The sequence below is a fragment of the Agelaius phoeniceus genome, chromosome 3, assembly GCF_051311805.1.
Source record: "Agelaius phoeniceus isolate bAgePho1 chromosome 3, bAgePho1.hap1, whole genome shotgun sequence".
In the NCBI taxonomy this organism is placed as follows: domain Eukaryota; kingdom Metazoa; phylum Chordata; class Aves; order Passeriformes; family Icteridae; genus Agelaius; species Agelaius phoeniceus.
This window is the reverse complement of record NC_135267.1, coordinates 18,037,608-18,055,356: the sequence shown is the minus strand read 5'-3', so window position 1 is coordinate 18,055,356 and position 17,749 is coordinate 18,037,608.

The following is a 17,749-nucleotide window of genomic DNA, read 5'->3' as shown; positions in this document are numbered from 1 at the left end:
AATCCAAATGCATCCTGGGCTGCATCAAAAGCATCATGGCCAACGGGCTGAGGGAGGTGATTCTGTCCCTCTATCCCACCCTGGTGAGACCCCACCTGCAGTACTGCATCCACTTCTGGAGCCCACAATATAAGAAGAACATGGACATTTTAGAGCAACTCTATATCAGGGCAACAAAGATAAGAGGGCTGGAGTGAGGAAAGGCTGAGAGAGATGGGGTTATTCAGCCTGGAGAAGACCAGACTTTGGGGTGACCTAATTGAGGCCTTTCAGCACTTAAACAGGGCTGACAAGAAAGCTGGACAGGGACTTTTACAAAGGCATGTAGTAATAGGAAAAGGGGAAAGGGAAAGAAAGTAGGTTTAGACTAAACATTAGGAAATTCCTTACTGTGAAGGTGGTGGGATGCTGGAACAGGTTGCCCAGAGATGTTGTGGCTGTCTTCTACCTGTATGGAAGTGCTTAAGGCCAGGTTGGATGGAGCTGTGAGTAACCTGGTCTAGTGGAAAGTGTCCCTGTCCATGGCAGGGGGTTTGGAAGTATATGACTTTTAAGGTCCCTTTTAACCCAAGCCATTGATTTTATGATTCCATGATTTGCTGTCATATATTGTGAGAAAACATTCATTTGCAATATAAAACATAATTTCACAGTCTCTTTTTGTACCGGATATATTTGTTAGTTAGAATCTACCTGAAGATGAAGAATGAACACATGCAGGACAGGACAATTACCATATATTTTCTGCTGTTTAATGTTCTTTCCTTCACCTCTGTTTTATTACGAGGGGAGAAAGAATTTGAACCCAATAATAATGAAAGGACCATAAAATAACATATGCTGACACTTGAGAATATTAATTAAAATTCTGGACTGTAATTGATTTTTGGAATCCATTGATTTTGGAAACCATGATATTCACAAAACAGAAAGTTTTCTAGACTGTGATATAACTCAGACCAGTTTCCCTTAGAAAGTTTTGCTGAAATAGATGTTTTAAAAGAGAAACCTAAAATCTGAATTTGGAAATGATCATTACATGCAATATGATTTACACATATTGTTTCCCTATTTTAGACTGAAATATCTTCTTTGCAAGGCAACCTTCACTGTTGTCAAGTGGGGCATTATTTCTACCTGAAATACTGTTTTATTCCTTTCTTAAGATTTCCCAAATGCTTATCAACTCTAAGGCCTCTCTCTCATGTACTTTCAGCTTCCTCTGTTGAATCCGATCATGACTTTATTTGCAGGTTTAGGAAACAGTACAGAGCTATAGCGTGCGCACCATGCTAATGAGAACCGGCTCCGTACCCACAAATCCTAGAAAAGTCTGTAGTCTGAGGATGTGTTTCTACTTTGGTAACATTTTGTTTTCAATTATTATTTTTTTATTCAATAAGATTTTAAAAATATTTCAATATGATTTTTGTTTTACTTGTAGAGGGATTTTTTTAAACTATACCATTGTTATAGTTTTTAGAACATACATTTTTAACAGTTCATTTACAGCATGTTCTAACTGCTTATGATACTTAAAAATATAAGTAACTATTAGATGAAAGTTTAAAAACAATATGCTCAGCGCACAGGCAATGATTTCAATGACATTTTTGGTGGAGTTGGAACAGATAGGCTGCACACACACTCTCAGTGGTTGTACTGAAATGATGTACCACAATGGTTCCAAAGGAACTGTTACAATCTACCCAGTCAATGATCCATGAACAAAGAAAGATTTAGTCAATTTGAAACCAATACCTTCTAACATGTTAAAAATAAACAAGCAAATGGTCCTATGCTCTGCTGCTCCACATGGAAATTTCCTCCTTTACTCACAGGTAATGCACCTATCTTCTGCCTTATCCTCATAGCTCTCCCCTTCTGTCTTCTGAAGTATTTGAAGGACTAAAAATTAGAAAATCTTTTAGTCTGCTTTGATATTACTGTCAATGGTATTTTCAAGTCTTGGGAAGAAGAGTGTAAGATTTGCAAATCAATATATTGTTGTGGTTTAACCCCATCCTGCAACTAAGCCCCACAAAACTGCCCACTCATGCCTCCCCCACTGGGACAAGGGAGAAAATCAGAAAGTGAGAAGTGAGAAAAGTGAGAAAAATCAATGGTTTGACAGTTTAAATGCAAAACCTTTGTATGGAATCAAAACAAAAGAAGGACTTCATTCACCACTTCCTATCAGCAGACAGGTGTTCAGCTATCCCCAGTAAAGCAGGGCTCCCTCACATATAACAAAGGTTTGGGAAGACAAACACCTTCCAATTCTGCCTCCTTCTTCTTTTCTCAGCTTGATATGCTGAGCATGACCCCATACAATATGGGTTGTCCCTTTGGTATTTGGGGTCACCTGTCCTGGCTGTGTCCCCTCCCAAGTTCTTGTGCACCCCCCACCTCCTTGCTGGGGGTGTGGTGAGAGGAGCAGACAAGGCCTTGACTCTGTCCAGGCACTGCTCAGCAATGACTAAAACATTCCTGTTATTAACACTGTTTCCAGCACAAATTCAAAACATAGCCCCGTTCTGAAGAAAATAACTCTATCCCAGCCAAAACTAGCACAAATAGGTACTACTAGTGACTTTAGGAAAATGAGTTTTCATCCCTGCTTAACCACAGATGTGAATGGAGCGTTTGACTAATTATCTATTTTACCAAGTACTTTAGCTCATTGTTTGAAAATGTGGATTTATTAACTGCTACTTGCTTAAACAGCAGTTCAATTCTAAAACTGTCTTTGATACATATAATAAAGTGATACCTTATAAAGATGAGACAGTGATAAGTATCAGGGATATTTGTATTTAGAACTTATGCAAAACGATCCTGTGGAAAATCCCTAGGAATCCAACATACTCTATGTAAATGGATAACAGTAGGCTTACTTTTGTTTCATTATGATGTCTGTCTTTCTCTTTGTTTTAATGGCATGACACTATGAATTTTCCAAAATAGCTGAGCAGGTGTGATATCACTATTTATTATTGAGGGTTCATTGTCTGAATAGTAACAACCTCAAAGGATGCCAAGTTTTGTGAAACATACTTAACCTGCAGATGGAAATCCCATTACCTAGAGGTGAGAGGGTGACTGATCTAGACTAAATGCCTAAATTTGATGTGATAAAATGTAGATGTTGCACCTAAAATCCTGGAGTGCCTAAGGTTTCTAAGTGTCTAACATTCTAAATCATTTGTACAGTTACAATAAAAAGACAATACATTTTAGGTCTGAGTTCTACTGCCTGTAAAAGTGGATCTGGAAGACATATTTAACCTGTAGAATGTAAAAAAACTGTATATATGTATTTAGGAGGGAGATAAAATGCTGAAATACTGAAAATGCTTATCTTTGTACAAACTCCATGAATGTATGAATGTTGACAAAACATTACATCATCACCATCAGTAGACATAAGTTCTTCCTATAAATACTTGATAAATATAAAATAATTGTAGGATCATAGAATCATCAAAGCTGGAAGAGACCTTTAAAATCCCCCAGTTTGACTGTCCACCCAGCACTGTAAACACTAAACCACATCACCCAGCACCAGATCTGGACACCTCCTGAGCACCTCCAGGGATGGGGACTCCACCATGTTCTTGGGCAACCTATTCCAATGCCTGATCACCCTAACAGTGATTTTTTGATTTTTTTTTTTTTTTGGGCTGCTTGGAGGACTTTGAGCAGGTAAGAAATTGAGATAAGAAATTGATAAATGCTTAGGAACTCTAATTAATAAGCATTAAAAAATTACCAGCTGAGCAAATTAATGTCACTACTGGGTCGAAAACCAAGTATGAAAGTGTGAAAGGAAGAGTGAATGTCACTATCCTAGCAGTTCTGTTAATTCTTATGTTTTAAATAAATTTTAAAAAAGAGCATATAAGTAGTTATTAGCTGAACTGAACATATGGAGCTATAGTACATATGGTAAAAGTCCATAACCCTTTAGGAATACACTTATTTTCTTTTACTATGTTGTTAAGCTTTAGACCTTGTATGTGGACATGTTATGCAGAGAGAACTGAGAGAGTTATAAAAATTATTCCAACTCATAAGTTGTCTGATGTTTGTTTACTGAAATCTGGAGTTAGAGTAAACTATTACTCATTCCTGAACAGGTTGACAGTTTTAATTAAATATTTGACTTAAAATGAACTTCTAAAACCTGTGATGCTGAACTTTATATCCATCATACATAAGAAGGGGAAAGGTAAGATCAATTTACCATAATTTCTTCAGACACAAGTAGTTTTTGAATTCAGATATGACTGGATAAAAAAATAAATTGAGCATATTTATAAAAAAATACATAATACCAAATACTGGTATTCTCCCTAAAAATAGAATTCCAGTACATTTTCATTAAAGACATTTTCATCATTATGATTCATTTTTCTTAAAAAATATTACTACTTTTTATTAACTACAAAAAAGATCCACAAAAATTCCATATGCTACTTAAAATCTAAACTAAATGTGTGTTTTCAAATATGATCACACTTTTTAAAATTTTTCACTAAAAATAACATGAGACTGGTAAATTTTAGAAGGACCTATTTATATTTTTTCATCAGAGCCCCATTATTTGAGTTGAATATAATTCATAGATAAGATCTATGTAACTTTCACATGTAACATAAGTTAAGTGAACCTTTCTATTACAAGACTTGTATTATGTTTTACTTTATGAAAACACACACGTCTGCACACAGAAGTATGCATCTACCCATCCATCCATCCATCCACACATCCATCTGCCTATGGATTAAAGAAATTAATTTATCAAACATTAATCAATCAAAAGTGATGGAAATTCTGCACTAAACTAAGGAAAAATAATAGGCATGTGTTCTCTGCTCTAATTAATCATTATTCTTTATTGGAAAAAATATAATTCTCAATCTAAACAATACCAATCAAATATAGGAAAGATAATATCTGATGCAAGTTGTCATAGATCCAGTGAGTTCAAAATAATGCCCCTACTTTGCACATGTTTAGCTGCTAGACATGTGAATCTTTGCAAGTATTTTAATATATATGAATATTCACTCACTCTATGCATTTTTTTTTTGTGGTCTTGGGATTTGAGTCCTCACAGATTTGTTTATTATTTTGAAGGTTCTGAAATCAAATCTGAAATCTCAGTTTCTTCTGTGATATAGTCTACCTCACCTAAAATACAATAATATCCATTTCTACACTTCTCTAAGAAATTCATGTAATTTCTGCAGAAGACAGAGATTTTCAGGTCCATTTCTTTTCCATGTTTGATACTAGAATTTTGTAAAAGCTTAGTTTTTGCTGCTTCGACTAAGTTTCTTTTTAACCCATCTCTTTCTTATTCTTTTGCCACTCTTACATACTTAGATGGATATAATGACTTTAGATTCAGGTAAACAAAAGTCAGTGCATTTCCAGATGTTGGTATAGAATAACTCCTGATTTGAACTTCTGTTTCAATTAAATGTTATAATTCTAACAATCAAGAGAATTTTTCTTCTTGTCAGAATACTCTTCTTTAGATTTCTTCAACTACTGTAGATAAAGGTAATGTTATCTTTTTACCTTCCATGAGTAAAATCAGACATAAGAAGTGTTTTGAGGATGAGACATAATCAGTGTTTTGATTTCTTCACTATAGATGTATACAGTTACAGCATGGTATAACTCTTCATGTAGTAATTCAATATTACGAATAAATATGTGCAGTATCAACAGCATCAAAATAAGTTTTACACAGCAATTTAGTTGCCATAGCATTAGACTTTTCTGGGTCTTCTGCAGAAAGTGTGAAAACTCATTAAATTTCTTATATTTTTAAAAGAAGTAGGGAAATAACAGTAGAAGTTTAAAGGCTTCATTTATTTCATTCCCTTTCTTTCTTAATATGAGGTGAGTTTGCTCACAGGATCATAGAACTATAGAATCATTAAGGCTGTAAAAGATCCTTAAGATTGCCAAGTTCAATCATTCTACTAACACTGCCAACTCTACTTCTAAACCATGTCCCTAAGTGCCATGTCTATACCTCCAGGGATGGTGCCTCACAGAACGTAATCTCACTTGTGTGCACATGGCACGTGCAGTGAGATATGCACTTAGGTTAAATGAGTGTAATATTAATAAACAATTATGAGAATGAAGTACTATAGCTAGGTGTTACACAAGTAAAAGGCCATGACGTTGCCTTGTTCATATGTAGCTCCTTAAATTTTAGGCAAAAATCAACTCATATTCGAAACTATCCGAAAGAACTCTGAATTGCAAATCACTATTTTAAAATGTGGTTAACCTTTATTACTTTCATAGATTAGGCAGGAAAACATTCATAGTTTTTCAAACATTATTTTTCTCTCAAATTATATAATCCCTCATAAATTTTATAAAATCTCTCAAAATAAATATCTCATTGCTTTGTAATTGCATTTGCAGCTGATCTGATGGACTTTCTCAAAATGTCTTGCAAAAAAGAACATTTTTTGAGCAATTGACCTTATATATGCATGTGAAATTGTACGTATTCATGATAGAGGTATATATAAATTCTGTGTGAAAAAGGTGTTATTAAAGATAAAAATGTTGTTGAGTGTAGATTTCAAAATCCTTACAAGAACTCAGCAGATGCCACTGAGTTTCACAGAAAAGTCTGTAAACATATCAGCATGAACTGCAGTATGTTCTCCAATTCTAAAAACGAGTTAGTGTGTGGCATTTCAATGCCTTTTTTCTTTTTATATTTTGTTATTTCTTGGCTTTAAAAAAATCACATAAATGTACAACTTTAAACTTAAACATATTTTGACTTTCTTACATTTATTAAAATTGAAATAATGCAGGAATTAAACTATAATGAAGTTTAAAATTGTGTTAGGGTCTTATGAAAATTGTGCTATGACAAAATGATACAAGAAATTCTATTCCACAGGAATCATGACAGAGCAACAGATAGAGGACAAAGTTTATCTTGCAAACTGGTTTCCTAAACTCTTGGGTTTGATAATACTACTTGTGCTGTAGTATGAAAATACTTTTTATGCTTTTATAAATGACTATTCCCATAACAGAAAAGTAGTAGAACTGAGACTTTCTTTGATGCCTTTACTGCTGTGAAGGAGATTTCCTACACCAACTCAAAGAGGCAGAAGACCAAGGACATAAGAGTTTCATGACTATAAAAGGAGACAGCATAAGGTGTCCCACTTTTTGACTTTGAAAATCTGTTCCCTATGCAGCTGATGGCACGGTGACTATTCTGTTACATGGTGACTTCTGAGATTCTGACATTTGCTTTTGTTCTCTGCTGGAAGGAAAACAGAAGTCTTTGTGGAGCACTGTATTATATTGGTATTCAGGGCAGATACAGGACTTTCAGTGTGAGGTGAGTGCTCTTGTCCCCTTGAATGTGAGGGGTTTTGAATTGTTTTGAATTGAGCAGGATAAGAACTTGATCCTCAGCCTCCCATGAGTTTGTATCTTAGGCATCCAACATAAGAGTCATGCTACTCCTCTTTTTCCACTGACACTGTACCTTAGCTTAGTGAAACCTTTACCATGAGAAAGTGCATCTCTGGGAAATACACTAGAGATGTTAAAGTTGATATTAAATTCACTGCTCTGATGAATTCTGGTGTTTGCTTCATTAAAGGAAAAGAAACACTTCTGAATACTTAGGGAGCCTCTTCTTGGTTTTCAGCCCAAATTCAAGCAGAGAAAGGATATGCAGTAGGGAAAAACGGATTAATAATTTCACACATGTGGATTTATTTCTCTTTAATTGTCTTTTTAAAAGTACCTAAGTGTTTATTTCCTTTATAAGCAGTAGGATGTCATATGGTTTAGTTCTGAAATGATTAATTTTTTATTATATACTGTTTTGATATATACTTTTTTTATGTGATGGATTTCCTTTGTTGCATTTCTTTTGTGGAAAAGCAAAACCTTCAAGTAAAGTAACAGTCTTGCCATTCCATAGAGAATCAATAAAGTTTCTGGTTTCTTCTTCTGTGTAGTTAGACTTTGTCAAATGTATTATATGCACCTGCAAGCCCTTCTGGTGTTCAATTAATTTTTACTGCAAGCACAATGAGAAAAATATAACATGCTTTTATTTAGCAAATGAAAAATGAGAACTTGGACACTTAATTATGGTGCACTAAAAATGTGAATGCTGAGAGGGTTTATTAATATTTCTGGGATTTAAATTATTTTTTTTAAGAAAAACATGCAATAGAACCAATATGTCTATTTAAAGGTAAATGGGGCTGCTTTCCCCACTAAGTAAAATCATACCTAGTGAAAATGCTTGTTCACCCTGATTTTGAAATACTAGAAAATGAAATAATAACTCTAAAGAATAATACCAAACTTCTAAAGAAGAAAATGCTTCTACCGAACAACATCAAGAATACTGCTTCAATTAACTTCCACCAGTTAGGTTCATTGTGTTGAATACTCAGCTTCAGAGCTGATTTTTTTTGCTCTGTCTCTTTACTGAATTTACTGCCTTTTGAGTTGTAGCACCATATGGTTATGGAAAGCTACTTTGAGGAAAGGAAATTTAAAAAATTCTGACCTTGTGCTAAAGCAAATTTAAGCTGTCCTAAGCCGGTATATGAAAGTACTTATTTGGCATTTTGAAATAAAAACAAATAATGTTTTAATGTTATTACTCCACAATTCACAAAAAATGAGACTGTTTATTTTATGTATACAATGGGAGATAACAGTACTGCTGCACAAAATAATAAAAATACGGAGAGGCAAATTGGATATTTATTCTTGCAGAGTAGGAACAAAGGAGTACTCTCAAAGGAAATGAAAAGCAATTAATGTAAAATTTATAAAATAAAACAGGATTTTGCTTGTTTCTTGATTTTCACAAAATGTCTAATCAGACTTTGGAAGTCGTTTGATCAAATAAACCACTATCAACATCAGTCTTTTTTTAATGAGTGTTTATAACAGTGCTGAAAATTCTTACATAATATAAATTTTTGAACCTACTTTTCTTGCCTTAAAACATTGAAAAAGTAGTAATTTTGCTACTTACTTCTCATTATAATTACTACTTGAAAAAGTAGTAATTATAATGAGAAATTTCTGGGTTTTTTTTCTTTTAGTGTTTTTTATATCATATATAAAACAGACAACTAGATTGGCTATTGGTTATTTTTCTTCTCTAGTATATTTTTTCTTATGGTTTTATAAAAAGATCTTATTTTCCTCCCCTTTTTAACATTCAGTTTTCAGAAAACAACACAAAATTTTATTGAAACTATTTTAGCATAATCTGAATTCAATGGGAACATAATTGAACAAAATCGAATTTTTTTATTTCCTTCCACTACATAAAACTGACCTTTATAAATCCCTATGATTTTAGTAGTGAAAGACACATTGGGAAAAGAATCTTCATCACCATTAGGGAAACACAACCAACAAACAAAACAGGCCCATTTCAGCATTTTGCTGTAAAAAAATTAATCCAGACTTGATCATCAAGATTTATAATGGTGTACTTTGTTTCAATTTGTAGATTTTGTAATTGTTGTGAAAGAAAAACACTGCAATTAATCAGAAAAAATCAAAAGAATGTTCAGCAATATATTTCATAGTCCAAGTTTATTGGACATAATTAGTGCGATTTGGCTTTCTCATTTTTCACAAGTCACACTGATACACAAAAAAATGTATTACTGTCATGGCGTGAATTTTTCAAACTTCAGTTGAGAAATTGGTTTCCACAGTAATTTTATGTTCCAAAAATTTCTTAGACATTCAAAGAAATTACTAATATCTTATTTATTTATTTATTTGGTGATAAAATATTTATTTGGTGATAAAATATTTATTTATTTATCTGGTGATAACAGCTGTAAACATATAGGCCACGAGTTCCCTTTTCTTTGCCTGGGTCTCACAAAAGTCTACTCATGGATGCCAGCAAATCACAGATAAGACTAGTTCATAGAAAAATAGGTTTAGAAGGGATTGTAAATTGCTATACAGCCCCTCCCCATATCACAATGTGAGTAAAAGACAACTTTTCTCATAATATAAAATAAAAATCGTCATTCATGGAGAGTCATGACCTTTTCAGGCAATCTATTCTAGCAGGTTTTGGAGTAGTGAGCTGAGGTAGGCTCACAGACATTTTTAGATGTTAAGTCTGCAGTGCCACTCCTTGGGTTACCTGTGAAATCTCAACCATAACCTGCTCTGAGGGCAGCAGTGTGACAGTGAAATACTCTTCAGCTGGTTTCTTGGCTTCCACAGCTGAGAAAAGCCTCAGAGATCTTTGCATGTCAGTTTGAAAAATAACCATGATCTCGGATATATTTTCAGCATCTGCTTTCCAAATTTCTATTTTTTGAGCGCAATTTCTGCTTTTATTGTTATAATGAACCTAAAATCTCTGTGCTTTGGTAAAGTAAAAAGTGTTGGTTGCATTTAATTTTTTTCTGGCATTACCATACATTGCCCATGCATTAGAAATCATTATTTATTTCACAGTAATATTGTAACAAAATTCAGTAGAGTGGAAGACAAATTCTTTGGTAACAACAGCTTTGAGTATTTTATTGATCAAGTATTCCACAAAGTAGAAATTTTGATCAGAGTTTGATAGTAGTATGTGCCAGAAAAATGGAACAAATGTTTTCTTACAGTCATTCTCCAAGGCCTGTTTGGCAAAGTGCAAGCAAAAGGGACACAAATCACATATTTTCATCTCATTACCTTTGTTCCAGCCACAACATTTGTCCCCTCCTTTTAATAGATGACATTTCAAGAAGCTACCAGATACATTCTATCATATATTCCTGTGTCTGACAGTGGCTTGCATACTTGAAACCTGTGAAAAGATTACAGGTTTCAAGTATGCAAGCCACTGTCAGACACAGGAACATTGATAATTCTCACATAGCCCATCAACTTACAGATCAGGGAATTTCTGAACTGATGTTTCGATGCAACATTAATTTTTTTTTTTTTTTTTTTTTTTTGTTACATGGAATTCCAATAAGGTAATTGTTATATATGTATTTTTATCCTTTATTCTTTATGGTGATATTTTTGTCAATCAGGTCTGAATAAAATATCTCTTTTTTTCTTTTAAAATGTCCCCCTTCCTTAGGATATCCTTCAAGAATAAATGGTTACTCCCTAATAAGCTTTTTTAGTTGTTTCCATGATGTCATGGTTACCTTTCAATAATTTTTTTAAAGAAGTATGCATCTTAATTTTTTTAATCAAAACTTAATCAAGATGTTGATCATCTGTGTAATGTTTTTTTGTACTTTCTTGAGTTTACTTTTAGGATAGAAAGAAGAGAACTACATACAAGATATTGCTATTAAAAGAGCTAAACCAGTGTAGTATAACTTAATGTTTTGGTTTTTTTCTTTCTCCTAAAACTCTTAGTACTTTTTATTTGCTGCCTTAACTGCTATAGATCAAAAAGTTGCTGATTTCGGACAACAGTTCAAGTCTTATGTTTAAGGACAGTAGGTTTAGATTAGATATTAGGAAGAAGTTCTTCACCATGAGGTTGGTGAGCACTGGAACAGGCTTGCCCCATCCTTGGAAATTTTCAAGACTGGATTGGGTGGGACTCTCAGTAAACTGGTCTAGTAAAAAGTGGCATGGGAAGTTGGAAGTAGATTATTTTTAAGCTCCCTTCCAACCCTAACATTTCTATGATTTTATTCTAAGAGGAAAAAATATATTTTTGAAGGCAGATTAGGTAAAACTCTCATCATCTTAAACAGAACTGCTTGATTTGGCAACAGAGTGAAATGGTCTTTACATTTAGTACTACTGGGGCAGGGTCAGCATCCCACCCCTTGTTTGCTATTTAATGCTATGCAAATCTGTGTCTAGCATTGTGAGCATTGTAAGCAGTTCTATTACAAGCAAGTTTAAAATGGGATGGATGGCTGAGTGGCAGTTTAAAAGACAACTCACATCTCACCTCTGCTTCCCTGTTGCCTTGCACCTGGGATGTATGTTTGGTTATGTAACAGTTGGATTTAGCCACAACAAGTCAGGAGATTACTGAGATTATGTGCACACTTGGGACTGGGACCAGGATAATATCAGGAGTGAGAAGTGGCCATTGTATAATGGCTATAGTGGGACTCACAGGTACTTGGTTCTTTATTTTCTAGTGATGTGAGCACTCTGAGGTCATTATCCAGTAGAACAGGGGAACTGCTGAGCAGATTTCAGATGCCTCAAGGACTGTGAAAGAAACATTTTCAGCCAATGAGAAGAAATGATGAAATTTTAACTTAATGATTCAATTTAAATTTTCTAGTCTTAAACAAGCTCAAAGGCATTTTTTAAGCTTAAATAAAGTAGGCAGAGTACAGAGATTAGGAAGGTTTGCATAGAGACCTGAGTTTTCTAGGTCTCAGCCCAGAAACCAAAAACTTAATCTTTATTTGGTTTATTTTCAATGTATTTGGTCCTATTTTTCATCTGCATTGATTTTTTTTTTTTTACAGTTAATGAACATAATTCATAGAAGTTGATGCTGAAAACTTCTACTATAGGAACAGCTTTACAACAAAGGAAGCAGTAGAGGCTTCCAAACACATCTGCCACTGTGAAACCCATTTATAAGTGTGTTGCCTGCAGATTGAAGGAGGTGATTCTTTACCTCTGCTCAGCACTTGTGAAACACATCTGGAGTGCTGAACCCACCAGTGCAAGGGAGGTATGAAATGAGAGTCCAAGAAAGTAGAACAAATCCAGCAAACTGGAGCTACAATATTGAAGTGCTGGAGTACCTGACATAGGAATATAGAGATGGGACTACTCATCCTGGAGAAAAGAGGGTTCAGGGGAAAATGATAAATGTGTAACAATAACTGATGGGAGGAATAAAGAAGGCAGAGATAAACTCTCCTCACAGATGTCCAGTGGCTACAAACTGAAATATAGAAATTCTGGTTAAACATAAAAAACAAGTTTTCCATAGTTGTGCCTGAACACTGGAACAGGTTCTCCCGAAAGGCTGAGGAGTCACCATCTATGTACATTCTCAAAACCCAACCAGACATGATCCTGGGAAACCTGCTCTACCTGACCACACTTTAAACAAAAGGCTTGGATTAGATGCTCTCCAGAGATGCTCTCCAACCTCAGCCATTCAGTGAGTCTCCTTCCCATTGTAGAACATGCTCTCAGAAATGTTGTTTCAGTTGTCTTCATCTGTGCTGTATTGAAAATGACTGACTGCTTCAGTTCTTGTGAACATGTCAAGATATCTTTGACAGTCTCAATGTTTTACAGAAGTGCCATGGTAGTCATGTTTATTTGGGGCTATAACATGTGGGGGTTTTGAGATTTTTCATGTTAATATATGACATAGATGCTACAAACATGACTGACTCTTCAGAAGGATAGTAAACTAAGCTGGTTGAAGATTATGTTGAAGCATACTGAATTTATCCCGTTTATGAGAAGTGTTAAGCATTTCTACGCTTCCATAGCTCTTCCATAGTTGCAGATAAATGTGAAAATCCTGAAAAATTTTAAGGTGACAGTTTTCCATTTCTGCTTTGGATTTCTCAATGGCCTGAATGAAATTGCTGAAGAACAAATCTATGCTAAATAAAATATTTTATTTTACTTAAAAATATATAGGAATTTGCAGATGTAGATTACCCTCTTTCATAAAAGAGATTAGGATCATTATTTCAAAGACGAAAATTTTTCTTTTTTTTTTTTCCTTTTTGATACTTGACTTTTTTTTTTTTTAAATCAGGAAGAGAATATTAAAATTTATGAATACTGAGTAGACAGCCTAGGTAATTCATGTGTGGATAAGTTTATTTGGGCAGTGTTTCCTAAAAGTGACATTTATAGCCATCAGCACTTAGATTCCATTTTCAAGCCAAACTGAGTGTCAGTAATTGGTCTACCATACTGCCATGTAGTAGTTCATAAAGCAGAGCTGGCTAAAAAGCATCATTACACTTTCCAGAATTTTTTTAAGGGTTTTTGTTCAGAATCAGCCCAAATGAACAAATAAGAAAAAATCTAGAATTTCCTGTGAGCTGGAAGCTTCCCAAATTTTGCAGCTGCTCAGAGAAATGAGCACTGAGCTGTGATACTGGCAAAAATGCAAAACCTGTCAAACTGCATGCACTGATTGTAAGATGCACAGTGTTGAGCCCCTTCTCATAATTGCCTCATGTATTTCTCGCGTTGTACCTTGGCCTTTCTCCTTTTTCAGGACTTCACCTGCCAGACAGTTAGTTGGTGCTGTGTTAATGTGGTAACCAGCTGCTCCTTGCACACGGGTCAAGGGGTAAACAAGGAACCAGGGCTTTGCATAACAGCTGGGGCAATGCTTTTCAGGGAAAGGTCTATGCTGAAAAGATCCCTGTAGAAGGCATATTGCTTGGTTGCCATGTGTCTTTTAAAAACCTCTCTTATCATGTAACCCCATGTGGCTCTCCAGTTGCACTACATCACCTGCTCTTCTGATTGATTTCTCAGCACACAACTTGATACAGCATATCCCCACAAGCTAAGGAAAATGAAAGTTAACCAGCTGAAAATACATGTTTAGCTGAGGAGGTGAGGGAGGTCTCCATTTTGAGTTATTCTCATGTGTCGTACTAAACTTTGAAATGAAGGTGGGAACAGTTTCTGGCGCTGAGGTATTCTCACTGTAATACAGCAATGAATTAATATTTTCTGGTCAATTTTCTATTTCAATTTTCTATTTCCTTAGAAAATACATGAATATCTGCACTGCTGCAATTTAAATAGATTCAAAGGAAGAAGATGCTAATAGTGTCAGTGATACATGTCAGATATGTCAGATGACAATCAGTCCTGTGGAAGAATCAGTATTGTTCAGAGATTTCGGAGCCACAGGGAAAAGACAAGCAGCATCCATAAGAGAGCACAATTTCACATATATAATATGTACAAATCTTGGTCATACAATTAAAATTAATTATATTATTTATGGTTTTTATCTGAAGAAGTATTTAGAAAGCCATCTTTTGGAGCACTTTTATCAAGAAAATATACTGGCTAGGGAAACTAAAATTTAGGAACTATGAGCCACAAAACTAGAACCATGACCTAAAACAACAGTGAACTTATTAATGTAAAAGAAATGGAGTACAAGTCAAGCCTAGCTTCATGGGAAAAGAAGGTGGAGATAAACACAACAAAACACAGACAGCCTGAGGTAGCCTGAAGGGGTGATTTGAATGAAAAGGAAGAAAAAATTTAGCTTGATACAAAGGGCAGAGGAAGCACAGAAGGAACTGAGGGAAAGAAAGAACAACAAAAGGGATGAAAGTACTTTCCTTTATTCTGTTAAACTGTGGTTTATAGATTTTCCTAAAAGTTAGTATCAGTTGCAGAGCAGAAAAATACATAGTAGTTAACTGGCAAATTAAAACATGTAAGAGTCACAAATTTAATTTCTGTATTGCTCAGTTTTTCTCTTCTATCATACACATTTTTACACATGGTGTGTTTAAAAGCCAGTGGGAAAATTAAACCTACTCAAGATGTCCCCCCACCCTTTCTGATAGTGGAGGAAACACTAGGAGAGACTGTAAGATGGAATCAAAATTTATGGAAAAATCACAACAACCACAGCAATATTGATGAAAGAGAGTGTTTTATCCAAAAAAAAGTATTTACCACTCAACAAAGGATAACATTTCCCAAAGACAGCTTCAGGTGTGGTTTTCCCAGACCAAGGTGAAATAGCCACTGGCTTCTGGCTGAGCCATGTTGTATATAGGAAAGCAGAGGCAGTAAGCCAGGGAGGCTCGTGGTTTAACTTTCCTCCCCCAACCCCCAGCCCAAACACAAGGGAAATACAAGACAAAACTTAGTGGGACCTGACAGGGCTCTGAGGCAGGTCAGGGGAACCTTTCCTGGGCCTGACTTTACAGGAGTGGGACTGGAGCCCTTGACGGTTCTGCTGCAGCTTGGTCACCATCTGCAGCTCTGCTGTGGTCACCACTGCTGCAGCTTGGGGTCCCCATGGTTCAGCTGGGCTCTGCTCCTCACCCACTCTCTTTTCTTTTTCCTTAGAGCAGTGTCTTGGGCTTGCCAGCGCTGTCTTTTAGCACCAAAACTGGAAAGCTGCAGCTCAGAGGAACAGGAAGGGGACTGTCAGTGGCAGAGAGGGGCTAGCTTTGACCGTGGAACCTGAACACCCCATCCCTTGAGGCAGTGTCCCTTCTGCTTCCAGCTCCATCTTCTTCCTGCTTAAACTATGCCTCTGCCATGATGTGGGTAGTATGAAATTAAACAGTGCTAGAAACTCCACTCCACATGATATTATCCACCCCTTTTTCTATACCATCAAGGTCATGCCGAGATCTTATACCTTTCAACTGTATACACACATATTTATATACATATGCAGAGGCATATAATTATACACAAGCACAGGTATTGTTTCAATAGTCACTGTCAATCCACCGAAGACGTTTGTTGAATTCCTTTAGTCCATGACTGGTGTAACTGGAGCAATCCATACTCATTGACCATGGTATTGATGACATACAATGGCAGTGTTATTTAGAAACCTATATCACATATGCAATTAAACCTTGCAGGCTGCTCTCAACCAAAAATCAAATTCCCATGAGTGATACATCATGCTTCCCTGTCCCTCTGTATTACCCACCAAGTGCACCCCAGTCCTTGAAAAAAACAGTGCCATGGATGGGTTTGCCCTTGCTTGAGCCAAGACTAATCTTAACTGTCATCCCAACACTCTTCTAATGTTCACCACGGGGCCTTTATCTCCTTCTATGGTACAGAGGGGTTTTGATTGGCCAGGTCCAGCTTGATTGGTAGAGCCAATCTAGGGTTAACTAACCAGGTGGCCTTCACTAAATGTAGATCGCAATGTCTGATCCCACCATCCATTGCTTTCAATGTGCTTTCTAACAGTTCCATTCCACTTTCCCAGTGCCTGGTGAAATGATTGGGAATATGATACATCCACTCAATACTGTGCTCTGTGGACCAGATATCTCTGAGTTTTTTTTTAAATTAGTCCCATTGTCTGACTTTGGGGTTTTTTTGGGGAGCTGGATTTGCTTTTCAAGGCTCAGGATGGTGGTAGAGGCATGGTGTCAGAGGCATGGTGTGAGGCATAGGGTACGCCTCCAGCCATCCCTTAGTTGTCTCCACCATTGTCAGCACATAACATAAACCTTGGCAGGTTTGCAGAAGTGTGATGGAGGAGTGTGATTGCAGGAGTGTGATGTAATCAATTTGGCAGGCCTCCCCATATTTATGATTTGACCATTGTCCCCAATATCAAAGGGGCTTCACCCACATGCTTGATCACATCACAAGTTTCACAGTTATGAATAACCTGGGAGATAGTGTTCATGGTCAAATCCATCCCTCAGTCATGAGCCCATCTGTATATTGCATCTCTTTCCTGATGACCTGAGGCATCATAGGCCCACTAAGCCAGAAATATCTCACCCTTGTGTTGCCAGTCCAGATCCACCTGAGCCACTTTTACCTTGGCAGATTGATCCACCTGTCCATTGTTGCAATGCTCTTCAGGAGGCCAACTCTTGGCCACTGTACATGTGCATCTACATGATGTACTTTCACAGACAACTTCTCTATCCAGGCAGGAATGTCTTGCCACAGTTCAAGAGCCCAGATGGCTTTTTCCTCTGTGATGCCAACTGGCCTTTTTCCATCAGCC